This window comes from Hakea prostrata, unplaced genomic scaffold (assembly GCF_041222555.1).
Source record: "Hakea prostrata isolate BN-2017 unplaced genomic scaffold, UWA_Hpros_2 contig_5, whole genome shotgun sequence".
NCBI lineage: Eukaryota > Viridiplantae > Streptophyta > Magnoliopsida > Proteales > Proteaceae > Hakea > Hakea prostrata.
In genome coordinates this window covers 45,910-62,531 of record NW_028291124.1, presented here as the reverse complement: position 1 = coordinate 62,531, position 16,622 = coordinate 45,910, and the positions used below count along the sequence as shown (strand labels likewise).

The 16,622-nt window shown below is 39.1% G+C and overlaps 1 long non-coding RNA gene across 1 annotated transcript; it reads right to left on the bottom strand.

Moving 5' to 3' along the window:
• Nucleotides 1-3,188: 3,188 nt before the first annotated feature.
• Nucleotides 3,189-13,777, bottom strand: LOC148999439 (uncharacterized). The gene is made up of 3 exons (XR_016170930.1): nt 13,555-13,777; nt 6,305-6,446; nt 3,189-3,922 (listed from the first exon to the last, which is right to left on the bottom strand). It is a non-coding gene; the product is annotated as an uncharacterized LOC148999439 (long non-coding RNA).
• Between the last annotated feature and the right edge of the window lie 2,845 nt (nt 13,778-16,622).

The following is a 16,622-nucleotide window of genomic DNA, read 5'->3' as shown; positions in this document are numbered from 1 at the left end:
TTCTTTGAAGATTTTTACTGTCCAAGGTTTGAATGCTAGTTTTGTGAATTGAAAGTGCTACTGTGCCATTCATAGTTACATTATGTTGTTGATTGAATTTCTTGTAATCCTTCTCAGTCTAACATATTTGTATGTTCTAGCTTATTTAGAAAACACAAGATGTTTGATGACGTAACAATTTGATTTGTATATATGCTCATCAATGGCCCTACAGGCCCAACCATGGGAATGGAAAACATGTGCTTTGGTTTGTTTGAAGAGAAAAATTGAGAGAACTGTATTATCAGTTTCATATTTTATAAACATGATTTCCCCCTTCTCTTGCTTGGGTGTTGAGGACTAATTTTTTAGCACTGTTCCAAACTGGACATTTGTCTCTTTAACAGTAGTCTATCTATAAATATGCATATCAATGATAACCTCCAATTTCAGATTTGTATAATAACCTTTCTACCTTATTAGCCATTTTCTCAAAGCCCATCTTATCCTTAATGTAGATGGAAATTGGCTTCAGTAAAATTCAGGGCAACTTGGATTTTGAGACTTAACTTTGAACTGAAGAAATCTACCAACTTTTAACTTGTAAGTCATTCATTAATTAGGTGCTACCTGGTCTTCAACCCAGAACTAAATGAGGTGTTATAATTTTAATCACAAAAGTTGGTGCAGCAACTAAACATTTCATTTCTTAAGTTATAGTCTTTGCAATGTGTTTTGTTGCTGATTGTCAATTCCAAACTGATTGGGCTTTGTAGAACTGGGGCTTTTATTATTGTTCTAAATCCTTGGTAAGCTGTAAAACCTTCAATGCTTGCCTGTGTTTAGCTCATGAGCAAGGGCTTTTATATTTTTATGAAACTAAAAGGAACCATTAAATTTAAAACTGGCCCTGTGTTTAGCTCATGAGCAAGGGAAAACAGGGGCATTAGTTGTCGTTAACTAATAATTCACGGCTGATTTATACGCCAGTAAGTACTGAAATAGTGTGCTACTGTGCAGCTGTGCAGCTGTGCTATGCGTCATCATATTAGTTGTTCAACTTCAATTTTTATCTTGTGGGAAGTTAGAATGTGAAAAATAGTAAACCACATACAGCAACAAGTGAAACTTGACAGATATGGAAACAACATGCTCTCCCTTGCTACTGGTCCATGTAGAGGGAAATAATTTTTAGGGCTTTCACCTCATCATAGATATAGGCACCTTGATCAACCATGCATGCATATCTATGTATTGTGTATGTTTTTATTAGGTGTAGATACTAGGTGGTGTATTATATATGTGTAGTCAATGCTTGCCCTATATCTTGTGCATGATGTTTTCTTTCTTGATCTGAGTGCATGATGCTGCTTCTTCTGTGCACTATGAATCTACCTAATTTCTTTTAAAGTTCGAAAATATTTTCAATGCCAATGGTGCTCATGTGTTTGAACGTTTGCATTTATCTTGTCAAGGTTATATCTGTCATTTACATATAGAATATATCCAAATTGGTTTCTAGTGATCCTGAAAGAATGTGTCAGGTTTTGGTGTGGGAGTTGAAGGGAGGAAATCTATCAGGTTGTGGTCTTATCTCTATGGAGACTTCTAACATTTTACTGCTAAAACCATTTCATATTCTTTAGGTAATTTCTTTGATAACTTATGTGGTTAGACTCTCAAAAATTGTTGCTAGACTTGGATGATGATGTTCTTTTTTTTTTCTTTTTCTTTTTTTTGTGAAATTGCTTGCTTGTGAGGTGTACGCTGTGGAATCTTGGCATTTGAATTCCTAAACAAGGTGTTTTCTTTTTGAAATTTTTTTTAACAAGGAAGGAGAATAAATTAATGCGTCAAGCAGGATAAGATTTGTTACCAATCATTTTAGCACCCCACTTTTCATCTATCATTTTCATGTTAGGCAGCTTATACCCTGGTTTCTTATAAGAATCAGTTAAAGGATAATTGGATGACACATGAATACATAGAAAGGAGAAGGTTGCCCATGTTGTACATTCTTATTATATGTTGTTCCCATATGTTTCTCAGGTTTATGGTCTCTTATACTTTGGTCACCAGTCTCATTGTTTTGTAATTTTTGTAGTTTACCTTTGTGGCTGCAAAGTCCTTTTCATTAAAGGTTTAGAGAGTTCGAAGGATCCTTAAGAGTACCATTTCTTCTATCTCCTATTGTTTACTTTTTAATACATAACAGACTTCTTTTTGCCACAAAAAAAAAAAAAATCATTATATTTTAACTAAAAGACATTTTTCAGTAAATAGGGGATAACTGAGAATATGGCATGGCTATACACATCTTGGTGTATCAGTCTTTGTTTCTATTATGTTTTGCATAATCTCGCTTGCCTCCTGCCAAATATAAACAAATAAATTAACTGTCACTCAGTTTTGTTGCTGAGTTAGCTTTATTAATTTTTCTAAGCAGGAGATTGTGAATGAAATACTAAGACTAGAACATGTTCAACTTATGGGGGAGAACAGTGGATTGCATGTACAGAACCAAAAGCTGGCAGAGGAAGCCTGTTATGCGAAAGAATTGGCATCCGGTGCTGCTGTTGAACTAAAAAACCTGGCTGCTGTTGTTGGTGCTTTTGTTGATTTGGTTGTGGGATTAACTGCAGCTGATGTTGATGCTGCTGCCTGAAATGAGGGAGTTCAGTCCTAGGATTTTGTTTGATTCTTCATCTGGTTTAGTGGATCTGTGAATGTCAAACAAGCGTTTTTAAGTTGTTGAATTTACCGTATGTGGCTTCTCAGTTTCATTCTTTTTCCTATATATTTTACAAGAGTATTTATGAATCCGGATAAAAATTGATAATTCCATTTCTTACTTTTAATCTTAATTAACAGTGTATCCCGCTTCCTAATTGTTATTGTTCACAGCATTTTGTTTGCCAAAGTAGGCCTTAGTAACTTTCATAACCTCAAGACTCGAGAATATGAACTTCCAGAAGTCAAGCCCTACTTACAACGCGAAGTCCCTAACAAAGATCGCGAGTCTCTAGGAGTTTAGAACATAAAAAAAATGAGCTATATAGGGATTTAGAGGAGACAAATGCAACGCAAAACTATTGAAATGGAAGAATGAAGTCTTATTCTCAGAGAAATCCACCTTGTCTGTAAAATTACCCAATAAGAGTGTAGTCAATGTACGAAATAAGATATTTTGTTAAGAAATCATCCCCACTCGTTTTATTGGGTTTCAGCAGACAATGTACATTTTCTGGCAGGGAAACAATTCACATAATTTGTTATTAAAAATAACCATCCCCACCTGTTTTAGCTCTACAAAGAAAACCAAATAAATAAGATAAATTGACCAATTTGATTTTTTAAGAAATAAGTAGAAGGAAGTCAAGGAACATCTAAAACTACTGGTTTTTGGGTCCTCTCCTAAGTCCTAACACAGTTATTCATCCTCCAGAGAGAGTCTCCACAATTTCCCTTGTGGTCCCCTTGATCTAGCTCCCCATCAACATCATCTAGAAGTCTGAATTTCCCAACCAAGAACCCGACAGATACTCTTCCTAAATGCTAGGTGCGCTGCCCTGCTCTTGGTCTTTGATATTGCTGTCGAATGCTGAACAAGTGCAACTAAACTCTTGTACCTCTTCCGACCTTCTTTCCAGTTCCACAACAAACCAAACAACAAAACTCTCCACTTTCCCAGCTCTTTTCATAATAACTCCTCAAATCACTGTCATCTTTAAAAATCCCCATAAAAAACTTGAATTGCTCTGATTCATCACTATCATCATCCACTAACTCCTCCTCATCAACATCATCTGAAGAGACCTTGCTTGAGAGAAATTCTCGGCAAGCTTTCAAGCCCTTCTGCTGCAAGTGAAGCGCAGCAAATTTTGCCTGTTCTTCAGCAGTAGCAGGCCTAGTAGATTGATCAGATTGCTTGATCAAATTTTGCCTGTTCTTCAGCAAAGCTTGATCAGATTGTAATAAATAGAAAAATGGGTGATAATTGCTGGATCTTTAAATGAAGTTTATTAAGTAATAGAGGGTACAACAGAATTTAAATGATAAGTTTCAAACCCAGTATAATAAACATACAAAATCTATTTACATTTTACCTCCACAATTAAAGAAATAAGGCTAAAGACCACAGAAAATTAAGAAGAAAAAGAATACGCAATGAGCTAACAAAAGAACTCATCCCAAGAACATATATATATTAAACGATCCAATCATAAAAAGACTTGAGCTAACAAGCAATCTAAATGGGACAAAAGTGTGTCCATTTTTAATGGGCTGTTGCTAGTACCATGGAAAGTAATCATTGATGCAAAGTGAAGACGGTTTAAGTTTATTAAATGGGAGAGCACATATTTAAAAGAATTGGGCCATGCATAAGTTCTGGGTGATAGTATCTGATTGAGGGTGGAATCGACCAGCCTAATCTGCAGAAACTGGCATTGCCCATTCAGTGTGCATCTTGGGTTGGATAGGACAAAACATGAACTACGCAATGAAGCCTAAGCCAACTACCTAATCAAATATAAGTCAAAATTAGGCTCAAAAGGTTCAGTGGTTTGTTGCAACTTGCAAGCAATTAGAGAGCTGAGTCCAGAACTAAAAGAGCTCAAGACTTAAGACTGGCATAGAATGTTCAATACACAGAAGTGCTCTTTTCAGTTCCTCTTGCTTCTCCATTTGAGACTAGTAACACCGATCATGGGCAGGATTTAGAGGGTCCTCTCAATACCAAAACCCCAATCCCTCCCTGTTTTAGAGCTCGAAGGTTGTAGGAGAAGTAACCGCACAAACAAAGGCCGCCACCATATAGACAAAGCCTTCATCATGGACTTTTAAGTCTCCGAGAAGAAATAGAATAGGGGGAAAAAGTTTAGGTCTTGCTATGGTAGTTTTGGCCTCTGGTCACTTGGTTTTTCATTGTTTCACCTTCCCCCTTTGGTTCACTTTTAGCTTGAGCCTTCCTGGCTTTTGTAGGTCTCCAGCCTGGTTGCTCTGGTAGTCTCTTCCCCCACCTTTCTCTCCTTTGGTTAATGAATTCTTTATTCATCCATAAAAAGAAACATAGACCAGGAGCTTACCATTTTCTGAGAAAGAATTAAATGCTCAACCACAACAAATTAAATTGAAAATTGCACAAATGAACGACGTACAACTTCACTTGTTATGGACTTATAAATAGATCACAATAATAGCAACCACACTTGTGATTATATTATCTGTAACTTACTACGGTAACATTAGTGCTAAAATTCACCAGTGATCACATTCATTATTCAAAAGCAAAAATAGTAAATGGGTATTAATCTCAGTGATCACACTCATTATTCATGTTAAAACTTAAAGTGAATGGAGAATGGAAGTGCTGTCTCTTCTCATCAATGCTAGGAAATGACCCAGTGTCATAACCTAATCCATATAAGAAATGATAAACCCATAAGATTTAGAACAATAAAAAATGCCCCAGTTCTACAAAGCCCAATCAGTTTGGAATTGACAATCAGCAACAAAACACATTGCAAAGACTATAACTTAAGAAATGAAATGTTTAGTTGCTGCACCAACTTTTGTGATTAAAATTATAACACCTCATTTAGTTCTGGGTTGAAGACCAGGTAGCACCTAATTAATGAATGACTTACAAGTTAAAAGTTGGTAGATTCCTTCAGTTCAAAGTAAGTCTCAAAATCCGAGTTGCCCTGAATTTTACTGAAGCCAATTTCCATCTACATTAAGGATAAGATGGGCTTTGAGAAAATGGCTAACAAGGTAGAAAGGTTATTATACATATCTGAAATTGGAGGTTATCATTGATATGCATATTTACAGATAGACTACTGTTAAAGAGACAAATGTCCAGTTTGGAAGAGTGCTAAAAAATTAGTCCTCAACACCCAAGCAGGAGAAGGGGGAAATCATGTTTATAAAATATGAAACTGATAATACAGTTCTCTCAATTTTTCTCTTCAAACAAACCAAAGCACATGTTTTCCTTTCCCATGGTTGGGCCTGTAGGGCCATTGATGAGCATATATACAAATCAAATTGTTACGTCATCAAAAATCTTATGTTTTCTAAATAAGCTAGAACATACAAATATGTTAGACTGAGAAGGATTACAAGAAATTCAATCAACAACATAATGTAACTATGAATGGCACAGTAGCACTTTCAATTCACAAAACTAGCATTCAGACCTTGGACAGTAAAAATCTTCAAAGAACAGAGTAGCAGCATCAATAGAAACCTTTCCTAGTTAAACATAAGTATACGATTACTATAAAAAAAACAGGAAACTTTGTTCGATTTTATGGCTTACCAAGGAACCGAAATGCAGGTTGTTTAAGCTTTCTTCTTCTTTTTTTTCCTAAAGACCCTCTGTGTTCGTCGTTCCAAGAAGTGTTCTCAGACCTCTCTCTCGTTCGGTTATTTGAGAAAGAAGCAGATGCAGGAACCTTAACCTCTGTTGGAATTTATTAATTTGATTAATAAATTAAATGCCCAAGGGCAATATTGGAAACTCACTATTAGGGCGGTTACAAAATAGGGTTATATATTTTGGTAACCACCGCATTAGTGAGTAAGTAACTGAGTGATTCATTCGCACGAGCGAATCTCTGAGAAACGGCGGCTCCATCTCTCTCTCCCTCTCTCTTAGAATCGCAGGCTTAGAAATTTTTCTTTCCTAGTTTTTTATCTTCATTCCATTAATCCACGGCATTTGGGTTGTGGATATTATTCCCTTTCCCAGTGATTGTGGAATCTCGCCAGTAAATCTTTGGTGGTGGAACGAGAACGTGGATCTAGACTTCCGCTGCGAATACTTCAAGTAAGGGAAAGCGAATCCAGGTAAGGAATCTTTCCCCCATCAATTAATTGAATTGAATTACTTTTGATGTATTACCAACATTGGCATCAGAGCCATTGGTTCCCACGTTTTTTTTGTTCCTCCCCATTGTTTAATTTTATTGTATGGATCCAATGGGAGGATCAAGGGTTTAATACGAAACCCATGGGAGAATTGATAGGGTTTATGGAAACCCTTATTTTGGTTCGGATCCAAGTGGGAGATCCTTGTGAATTTCCCTAATGAAGATTTGCATGAATTGATAATCCATGATGATAATTTTTTTGTTTAAAATTTGTTGTTGGATTTTTTCATGTGTTTTTGGGAAAAAAATTCGTTCAAGAAAAATTGAAAAATCGCCGTTTTTGGTCACTGTGGACCAGACGGACGACCGTCTGACAAGACGGTCGTCCGTCTATTATCAGAGTAGTCACAGTGACCCAGACGGAATTTACGTCTGGGAGATGGTCATCCGTCTGGGCCAGACGGTCATCCGACTGGTCACAGAATGCCAGACGGAATTTCCGTCTGGGCATAAAAGGCAGACGGAATTCCGTCTGGGCAGACAGCAGTCCGTCTGGGGGATGGATTTTTTTGGATATTGGTCTGTCCAGTTCAGAATGTGTTTCTAACTTACTGGACACCAATGGCCCGACAATCTGTGTGATGTTTGGGCATTGAGGGCCTATTGGGGCCTAGTGGGAGCTAATGAGGTAGAAGTGTTCTGTGTGAACCACTTCATAGCTTTAACATGATTGCATGTTTTATTTTAATAAAACTATTTTTTATTTATGGGTCTATCAATCATGTTTCTTGCACAGAATGAAGCTAGTGTATAAGTCTATGTGGGTTTGCATGAGAATTTGATTGAATGTTTTTTTTAAGCATCTCTTTTGGTTTAAGTGCTTATCCCATAGGTTGACTATGCTAGTGTGATTTGTTGTTGCATGAGTTGTGTTTTATGCTAGATTTATTGAACTCATTCTTGTATGTAATATCTCTAGAAAAAATGGCTGCTACCAAGAGCATTGTTGCTGACCTCACTAAAGGAGATAAGCTGAATGAGAGGAATTATGACCTCTGGCACCGAAAGGTGCAATATCTCCTGGAAGAGCAGGATATGCTGGAGACCATAAACCAGACCATGAACCCACCTGAGGAAGGTACCACTGCACAGCATCGCAGGGACCTTGATACATACAATGCTAGGAAGAGGAAAGACCGGGTAGCCAGGATTACAATCCTGAGCTCCATGAGGGATGACCTGATGCTTCGTTATGAGAAGCATAGGACTGCAAAGTCTTTGTGGGAGGCTGTGAAGTTCCAGTATGGAGGGACATCCACCACAAGAGGCCGCCAGCTCGGACTCACTTTTGACGGTTATAAGATGCGCCAGGGTCACACCATGAGGCAGCATATAACCATCATGTCTAACATGATTAGTGAGTTGAGCGCATGTGGGCCCTAGAAGACTGATGAGGAGCAAGTCTCCGCAGTCATCAGGTCATTGCCAAAGACTTGGGAGCATATGAAGATCTTCTTGACTCATGCTGATGAGGTCAAGACTTTCGATCAAGCTGCCAAGCACCTTGAGCTTGATGAGGATCGGATGTTGGCCGATACCCCTCAAACGGATGTATTTGCTGCTGAAGCTAGTACTAGTAAGGGTGCAAGCTTCAAGCGCAAGAGAGAGAAAGCTCAACCTCAGCCGTCCAAGCAAAGTAACCAGGGTGGGAACAAAAACAAGAGTGGGCCCAAGCGTTCAAGGGGGACTAGTGCTGGCAAGAAGAAATCAGCTTTGATTTGCTTCAAGTGCCGTAAGCCTGGTCATTTTGCTCGTGATTGCACTGAGCAAGAGGTATGTACTGTGTGTTATACCTCATCTTGTTATGTAACAAGTTCTACTATGCTTGCTGAACTAAATCCTTTGTGGATTGTTGATTCAAAGTGCGACGGGAACACATAACAAGGGAACGCTCGAGCTTCGTGGAATACCGTCGTATTCCAAGAGGAAGCAAAAGAATAACGATGGGGAACAGCTCAAGCGTGCAGGTTCATGGCATAGGCACATGCAAATTAGTTTTGCGAGGTGGCCAGACGCTGTTACTCCATGATGTGCTGTATACTCCAGACATTCGGCGAAATCTTGTTTCTGTTATTTATCTTTTAAGACATGGTTTTAGAGTTGTGTTTGAAAACAATTCTTTGGTTTTGTATCTGGGTGATACAGTTTATGGTTATGGTTTTCTTGATAATGGTTTCATTGTATTGGATACAATTGATTATTCATTTAATTCTAGTAGTGCTTTTGTTTGCCAAAATACTGTGTGTATTGATTCTAATTTGTGTCATGCTAGACTAGGACATATTGGCTTAGATAGGATGAACAGGTTGGCAAGAGAAGGTCTCTTAGGCCAAGGTTCACTATCTGATTTGCCAACCTGTGAGTCATGTCTAGCAAGAAAAGCAACTAGAAAACCATTTAAAAAGGCTTTGAGAGCCTCTCTTCCTTTAGAACTTATCCATTCAGATGTGTGTGGACCCATGAATGTGCATACTAGAAAAGGACAGTCATATTTCATCACATTCATAGATGACTATACAAGGTATGGTCACATTTATCTAATTTCTCATAAGTCAGAAGCTCTGGAATGTTTTAAGAAATTCATGAGCTTGGCTGAGAATCAGTTAGATAAAAGGATTAAAACTTTTAGAACGGATAGAGGTAGAGAGTATCTCTCCGATATGTTCAAAGGGTTATGTGATGAAAAGGGGATATCTAGACAACTTACTATTCCGGGGACTCCACAAGCAAAATGGGGTTGCGTTGAGAGGAGGAATAGAACCTTGCTAGACATGGTGAGATCCATGATGGCGCAGGAAAATCTACCCATCTCTTATTGGGGAGATGCTTAGCTGACTGCGGCCTATATCCTCAACAGAGTTCCAACCAAATCGGTTCCTTCCACACCATATGAGTTGTGGACCGGAAGGAAGGCCGGATTTGAGTTACTTGCGCGCATGGGGATGTGCAGCATATGTTCACTCTACTTCTCACCAATATGGAAAGCTTGGACCCGGAGAGGAAGAAAGTGTATCTTTGTGAGATATTCCGAACCCTCAAAGGGCCATGTCTTCATTGGACTAGATGAGAGTGAGAGGAGAACGGAACTTGAGTCTAGGGATGCAACATTCTTGGAGAATGATTTTCCATCTCTTTCAGGAGTTAACAAAGAATCATCGGAATTCTTTGAGATACAAGATAGTGGTCTTGTCACTCCGAGGATTCGGATTCCGGATAATGAACCTAGGGTTCATCCGGAAGATCCTAGTGGGAGTGGGAGTGCAGATGTGATAGCTACCTTAGACGGTGAGCAATCGACATGCACTTGCGCCGTAGTGGGCGCGGGCTAGTTCCTCGTCGACGTTTTGACATAGAGGATGAAGCCTACATGGTAACTCCTGAAGAGATCGACCGTGAGATGATTTCAGTCGATGAGCATGAACCAAAGAGCGTGCGAGGAAGCTCTTGCGGGGTCAAGCTCAAAGGAATGGTTAAAAGCAATAAAGGAAGAGTTGGAGTCGATGAAAGTTAATCATGTCTGGGACTTGGTTGACTTGCCGCCAGGCCGAAAGGCGATTGGGAACAAGTGGGTTCTCAAGATCAAAAGAAAGGCGGATGGATCTATTGAGAGATTCAAGGCTCGTTTAGTGGCTAAGGGCTACACCCAACGAGAGGGTGTTGATTATGAGGAAACTTTTCCCCCTGTGGTTAGGTTTGCCTCAATTCGCCTCATACTAGCCATTGTTGCTCGGTTGGACTTAGAGCTTTATCAGATGGATGTAAAAACTGCTTTTCTCAATGGAGAACTTGAGGAAGAGATCTATATGGATCAACCTCAAGGCTTTGAAGCACATGGACTTGAGCGCAAAGTGTGCAAGCTTAAGAAGTCCATATATGGCTTAAAGCAAGCATCTAGACAGTGGAATGTGCGCTTCCACCAAGCTATGATGGAAAATGGTTTTTCCATGCTTGAGGAAGACCATTGTGTTTACACCAAGAGATCTGATAATAATTATGTCATTCTGACACTGTACGTAGATGACATACTTATGGCTAGCATTAGCAAGGAGCTATTGGAAACCATTAAGAAATGGTTGTCCTCCGTATTTGATATGAAGGACATGGGTGAAGCAAGCTATGTGCTTGGTGTCAAGATTGTCAGAAATAGGCAAAAGAGATTACTTGGGTTTATCTCAAGAGACCTATATTGACAATGTCTTGACGAGATACAGATGCACAACCGCAAACCAATTGATACTCCGGTGGAGAAGGGTTTGCATTTGAGCCTTGATATGGGTCCTAAGACTTCAGAGGAGAAAACCAAGATGGAAAGAGTTCCATATTCCAGTGCAGTGGGTAGCCTTATGTACGCTATGATGTGTACTAGGCCGGATATTTGTTATGCAGTGGGTTTGGTTAGTCGGTACCAATCAAACCCAGGCATAGAGCACCTGGAAAGCGATCAAGAGGATATTGAGATATCTCGGAGGAACGAGTAACTACATGTTGTGTTACCAAGGATCAGATTTGCGGTTAGTTGGCTATAGTGATGCCGATCGGGCTGGAGACATCGATGAGCGCAAATCAACCTCCGGATATGCTTTCTTGCTGAATGGCGGGGCCATTTCGTGGTGTAGCAAGAAGCAGGCTTGTATATCCCTCTCGACCATGGAAGCAGAGTATGTGGCATGCTCAGCTGCGGTTCAAGAGGCTGTTTGGTTGAGGAGATTCCTTCGACATACTGGGATTGTGATGACATCCAAAGAGGCTGCCCTTGTCTATTGTGATAGTACGACAGCTCTTAGCTATGTCAAGGACCCCAAGTATCATGGGAAGACCAAACATATACAGTTGAGATATCACTTTGTTAGAGACATTACATCAAGGAAGAAAGTTGTACTTAAGCACATATCTACTAGTCAGATGGTAGCTGACCCTCTTACCAAACCTATAGCCAAGGATGTTTTTATTTCTCATGTAAAATCCTTGGGCTTGCGTAGATTGTGACTTATTTTTGTACTGAGACTTTCTTATTAATGAATAATATGAGTTCATTCCAGCATTTTTTTATTCACTTTCTGTGTGATTGTGTTTTGCTAGCATAAAACAAGATATGTCAATAGGCAAGAGAATGGCTCACTCACACGAGCATTCGCCTCTGGTGCCTTGGAGGCGAGCAGAGATGAGACGGATTGTGAATGACTTTGTGTAGGTCAATTCATAATCATGATGTCGCCTTGATTTGGACTCAAGATGAATTTCACTATTGTAAAGAGAATCGACATGAATGTTCCCACTATTCATGTTGCCTATAGGAGCCAAGTGCGAGTACTTTATGTGGCGCTAGAATGGCGACAATAAAGAAACTCGGGTTAGGCGCAAGAGGTTGCGACTAGACTAAGACCTGTATGGTGTTGAGATGGACATACGTTCTATTGTATATAGAATGCTCCACCATAGCACATATATCATACTATGTGTGCTTAGCGATCATTGGAAATAAGAGGATGGATCCCTGCTCCTCTCATTGTGTGAGTCCTGGACCTTATGGTCCATTAGTGTTCTTAGTGACTTTCGACGACATCATGAAACGAAGGGTTGATGTGGCTACTTTGGGGTGTTACCTATGGTCATGATTGATTCGACCTAAAGGGGCACTACCGGAAAAGGAGTCAATCCTAAGTGTAGTGATGGTCCGGGCGAAAGGAAAGGTTTGATTCAATCGCACCCTAAAAAGTGTTTGTCGGCGCCAACTTTATGTGTTACGGTAGAGTGAACATTTTAAGGACAAGAAGGTGATCTCTCGGAGGGATCGAGATACCTTTAGTCCGGTGAGTTTGAATAAACCTAGGACACTGTGTTATACTAATGCTTATTTGATTTGTTTCTATGAGTGATGTGCCATTCTGGCCTTCTGGGAAGGTTTCTAGTTTGGGGCTCACGCGTGCAGGTATATCACCGGTCGCACAACCCATTTTGCCAGTATGACTTGTGGATATTAGTGTCTGGGACACAGGTGGTCTATGTATCGGGATACATAGTGAAGAGATCAATATATATGTATATCTCGGGATATGCATGTGTGTCCGGGACACAAGAGGTCTATGTATCTCGGGATACATAGCGGAGAGATTGAATGTGTATATCTGGGATATACAAGTGTGTCTGGGACACATTGAAAGATTAACACTTGCCCTTGTGCAAGTGGGAGCTGTTGGAATTTATTAATTTGATTAATAAATTAAATGCCCAAGGGCAATATTGGAAACTCACTATTAGGGCGGTTACAAAATAGGGTTATATATTTTGGTAACCACCGCATTAGTGAGTAAGTAACTGAGTGATTCATTCGCACGAGCGAATCTCTGAGAAACGGCGGCTCCATCTCTCTCTCCCTCTCTCTTAGAATCGCAGGCTTAGAAATTTTTCTTTCCTAGTTTTTGATCTTCATTCCATTAATCCACGGCATTTGGGTTGTGGATATTATTCCCTTCCCCAGTGATTGTGGAATCTCGCCGGTAAATCTTTGGTGGTGGAACGAGAACGTGGATCTAGACTTCCGCTGCGAATACTTCAAGTAAGGGAAAGCGAATCCAGGTAAGGAATATTTCCCCCATAAATAATTGAATTGAATTACTTTTGATGTATTACCAACAACCTCTCTCTCCCTCGTCGTCTGAAGCCTGAGCTCAACCTGGACCGGAGCTTTGTCGGACTCTCGTTCACATACAGTCTCCCTTTAGAGAGTTTGAGAATGAAGGAGACGACTTCCTCTCGTTCGCAGACTCTCTCTCTCCTTAGTTCGTTCGTCGGAAAATCTTTGTCGTCGTCGGAAAACCCCTTGCGTAGCGCGCGGATCTCTCTTTCTCTCTCCTCTCAGATTTGCTTCTCAAGAGAATGAAGAAGACGACCTAGTTTCCCTCAATTTGAAACTTTTGAATTGAGTGGTTTGGTTTAGTTTTTAGCCGAATTGGTTTTAAAATATTTTGAGCCGAACCGGTTTACCTACTTAAAGCACTAAACCTTCACATGTTTTAAATCAACGGCTGTAGTTTATTGTTACTTTCTGGCTCAATTTGAGCAGTTCGCAACTCAATGTTGCGCATTTAATGCGCAACACTGAAGCAAGACTCTTCACATTTAGATTTGAGCTTCCACCTCCATTGGCTGCTTCTTACTGAGTCTGACTGAAGACTCTAAACTTAGCGCTTTATGGGAGGCAACCCATATATTTAGATATTATTTCTTGTTCTTTTTCCTTTATTTTCTTTGTTTGTTGTTAGGTTTTACTGTTGCGTGCTCTATCATGAGTTCAAACATCGGGTACACTCTTTCCTCTATTTGCTTCTATTATTTTTTTTGCATGCACTGAGGTCATTGCATAATTTTAGTGTGGGGGGGTCTCAACTCGAGTAAGACTTGTTGATAGTTGGTAGAGCATTGTCACAAAGATAAAAAGTGCCCAATTTTTTCTGGCTTTGGTAAGATAAATGTTTTAATTCCTTGCTTAGATACAAAATGAGAGTTTAAGTGTTTTAGAAATCCCATCTGATGTAATGAACACCCTCTTGAGAGAATAGTAATAGGTTTTACATTTTGAGACCGAGGTTGAATCGGAAAATAGGAATTCCAGGTAGTCCAAAAAGTTTGACCATCTAGTTATCTTGTATTGCCTTGTGCTTATGGTGACAAGTTGAGACCGATTTTAGACTATTTAAATGTGAAGTGAATTGAAGTAAAATGTGAAAAAAAAAATGTTGAAGTTTAAAGGTTAGACCTCCTTTTTAGTAACCGGGTCTCGGTGTCACCAACATCGTGCCTCGCGTCAAACAGTTGGGGTATCTTTGGTCCACCTGTAGCCTAGTTGGCTTGAGTAAGTAAGTTCGAGGGGTATTCTACACCTAGTCCCTTAAGGCCATCTGGCTTGAGAGCGGCTTACCCAACACTCGTGACATAGGCTATCTAGAAAGCTTAAGAGGCAAGACATTGCACAGACTGGCACTGTGACCATTAAAGAAAGAAGTGAATTAATGTGCTTATAAAGGTGAAATGTCTAAGAAGGTCAATATTGATTAGATCTTGAGTTCTTGGTATTATTTGGTATCTAGTTTAGTTTTATTTAAGGATGAACTGGTAGACTGAAGATAAGAAGAGACTTCTCGATTGAATTGTTTGCCTAGAGCTAGACTCAAGAGAGGGTGTAAAGAGCTTAAGTGTGGGGGTGCCTATTTTCCCTTTAATCTTTAGTGGAGTGTCTTTGTCTTGGAATCTATCTTTCTACTCTTACTTACTACCGCGAATAATTAGAAGAGCACTTAAGAATTTTGTGTGTATATTCTTTGCAAACACTCACGAGACACAACTTGTCCACTAGGGTAACCTAGGGGTTTAAAGACTTGTTGCACATGCTAAGTGCAACCATGATTCCTACGAAAGTGAGTTAGGTTTTTCTTTCTTTATTTTCTGTATTACTTTTATTGTTTTGTTTTGCTCGAGGACTAGCAAACACTCAAATGTGAGGGTATTTGATAAGCATGCATTTACCATTATTTATTTGATTTAATTCCCCATATTTATTTAATTAAAGAGAATTAATTGAGTATTTTTGTGTATTTTTCTGGAATAAGGAGATTTTGATAAGCATGCATTTACCATTATTTATTTGATTTAGTTCCCCATAGTTATTTAATTAAAGAGAGCTAATTGAGTATTTTTGTGTATTTTTCAGGAATAAGGAGATTTTGGATATTAGAGATAATATGGAGTAAAGTTGGCAAATATATTATATATTGGTGGATTTTAAATCATGGCATTCAATCTTGCTGCCCAAGAAATCATGAAAAGTGAGATCTTAGCCAAATTGAAAACAGGTGGAGGTCTAAGGAACAAAATTGGTATCAAATCTGAAAATCGGGTAAACAGACCTACCTTCAGTATTTTGGGCATATCTCTCTCGTACAAGCTTGGATTTCAATGATTCAAGATGTTATGGAACGATATTGAAAATATCTACAACTTTCCAGTTTTGAGTTTTTCCAAAATCCGAAAGAATAAAGGTCAAATCGACGGGTAAAGAGAAGGGATTCATTGTGTGCGGGAGACATAAAAGAGAAGCCAGCCACAGAAAAGAAAACGGCGAATGCGGCTTTCATCTCTCATTGCTGAAGAAGAAGACCACATCTCTCTCTCTCTCCCTATGTTTCATCTTTATTTTTCTTATAAACTTTGTGATAATGAGTAGCTAGTTCCTTTTCTTTGGGATGTAGATAAACCATGCTTATTTCATTAATTTGATTGTTTTATCTCTTCTAGTTGATTGTGTTTGAGTTTGGCCAAAGATGTTGTATAACTCAGCGAACTAAGCGTGCCAAGCTTCCGCGAAGGACAATAGTCTTGCGAAGATAAGGCATACCTAGGAAGATCATCCCTAATTTGCTTTGAAGTGTAGAGTTATATCGGTTAAAGAAAAGCATTGGGGATTCGAAATCCCAAAGATCTTCACATATTCATAGTTTAAGTTTTTGCATTAATTAATAGATTTAGTTTAAACTTAGTTTTGTTAAATTCAATCTTAGTAACTTAGCCTTTTAGTTCCCCATAGTTCGACCCCGTACTTTCTGCTTGCTAGATTAGTATAGGATTTTATTTTTGATTGGTTAGTGACACAATCAAATTTTGGCACCGTCGCCGGGGAACCAAAGCACGGTTGCTAGGATTGATTTTTGT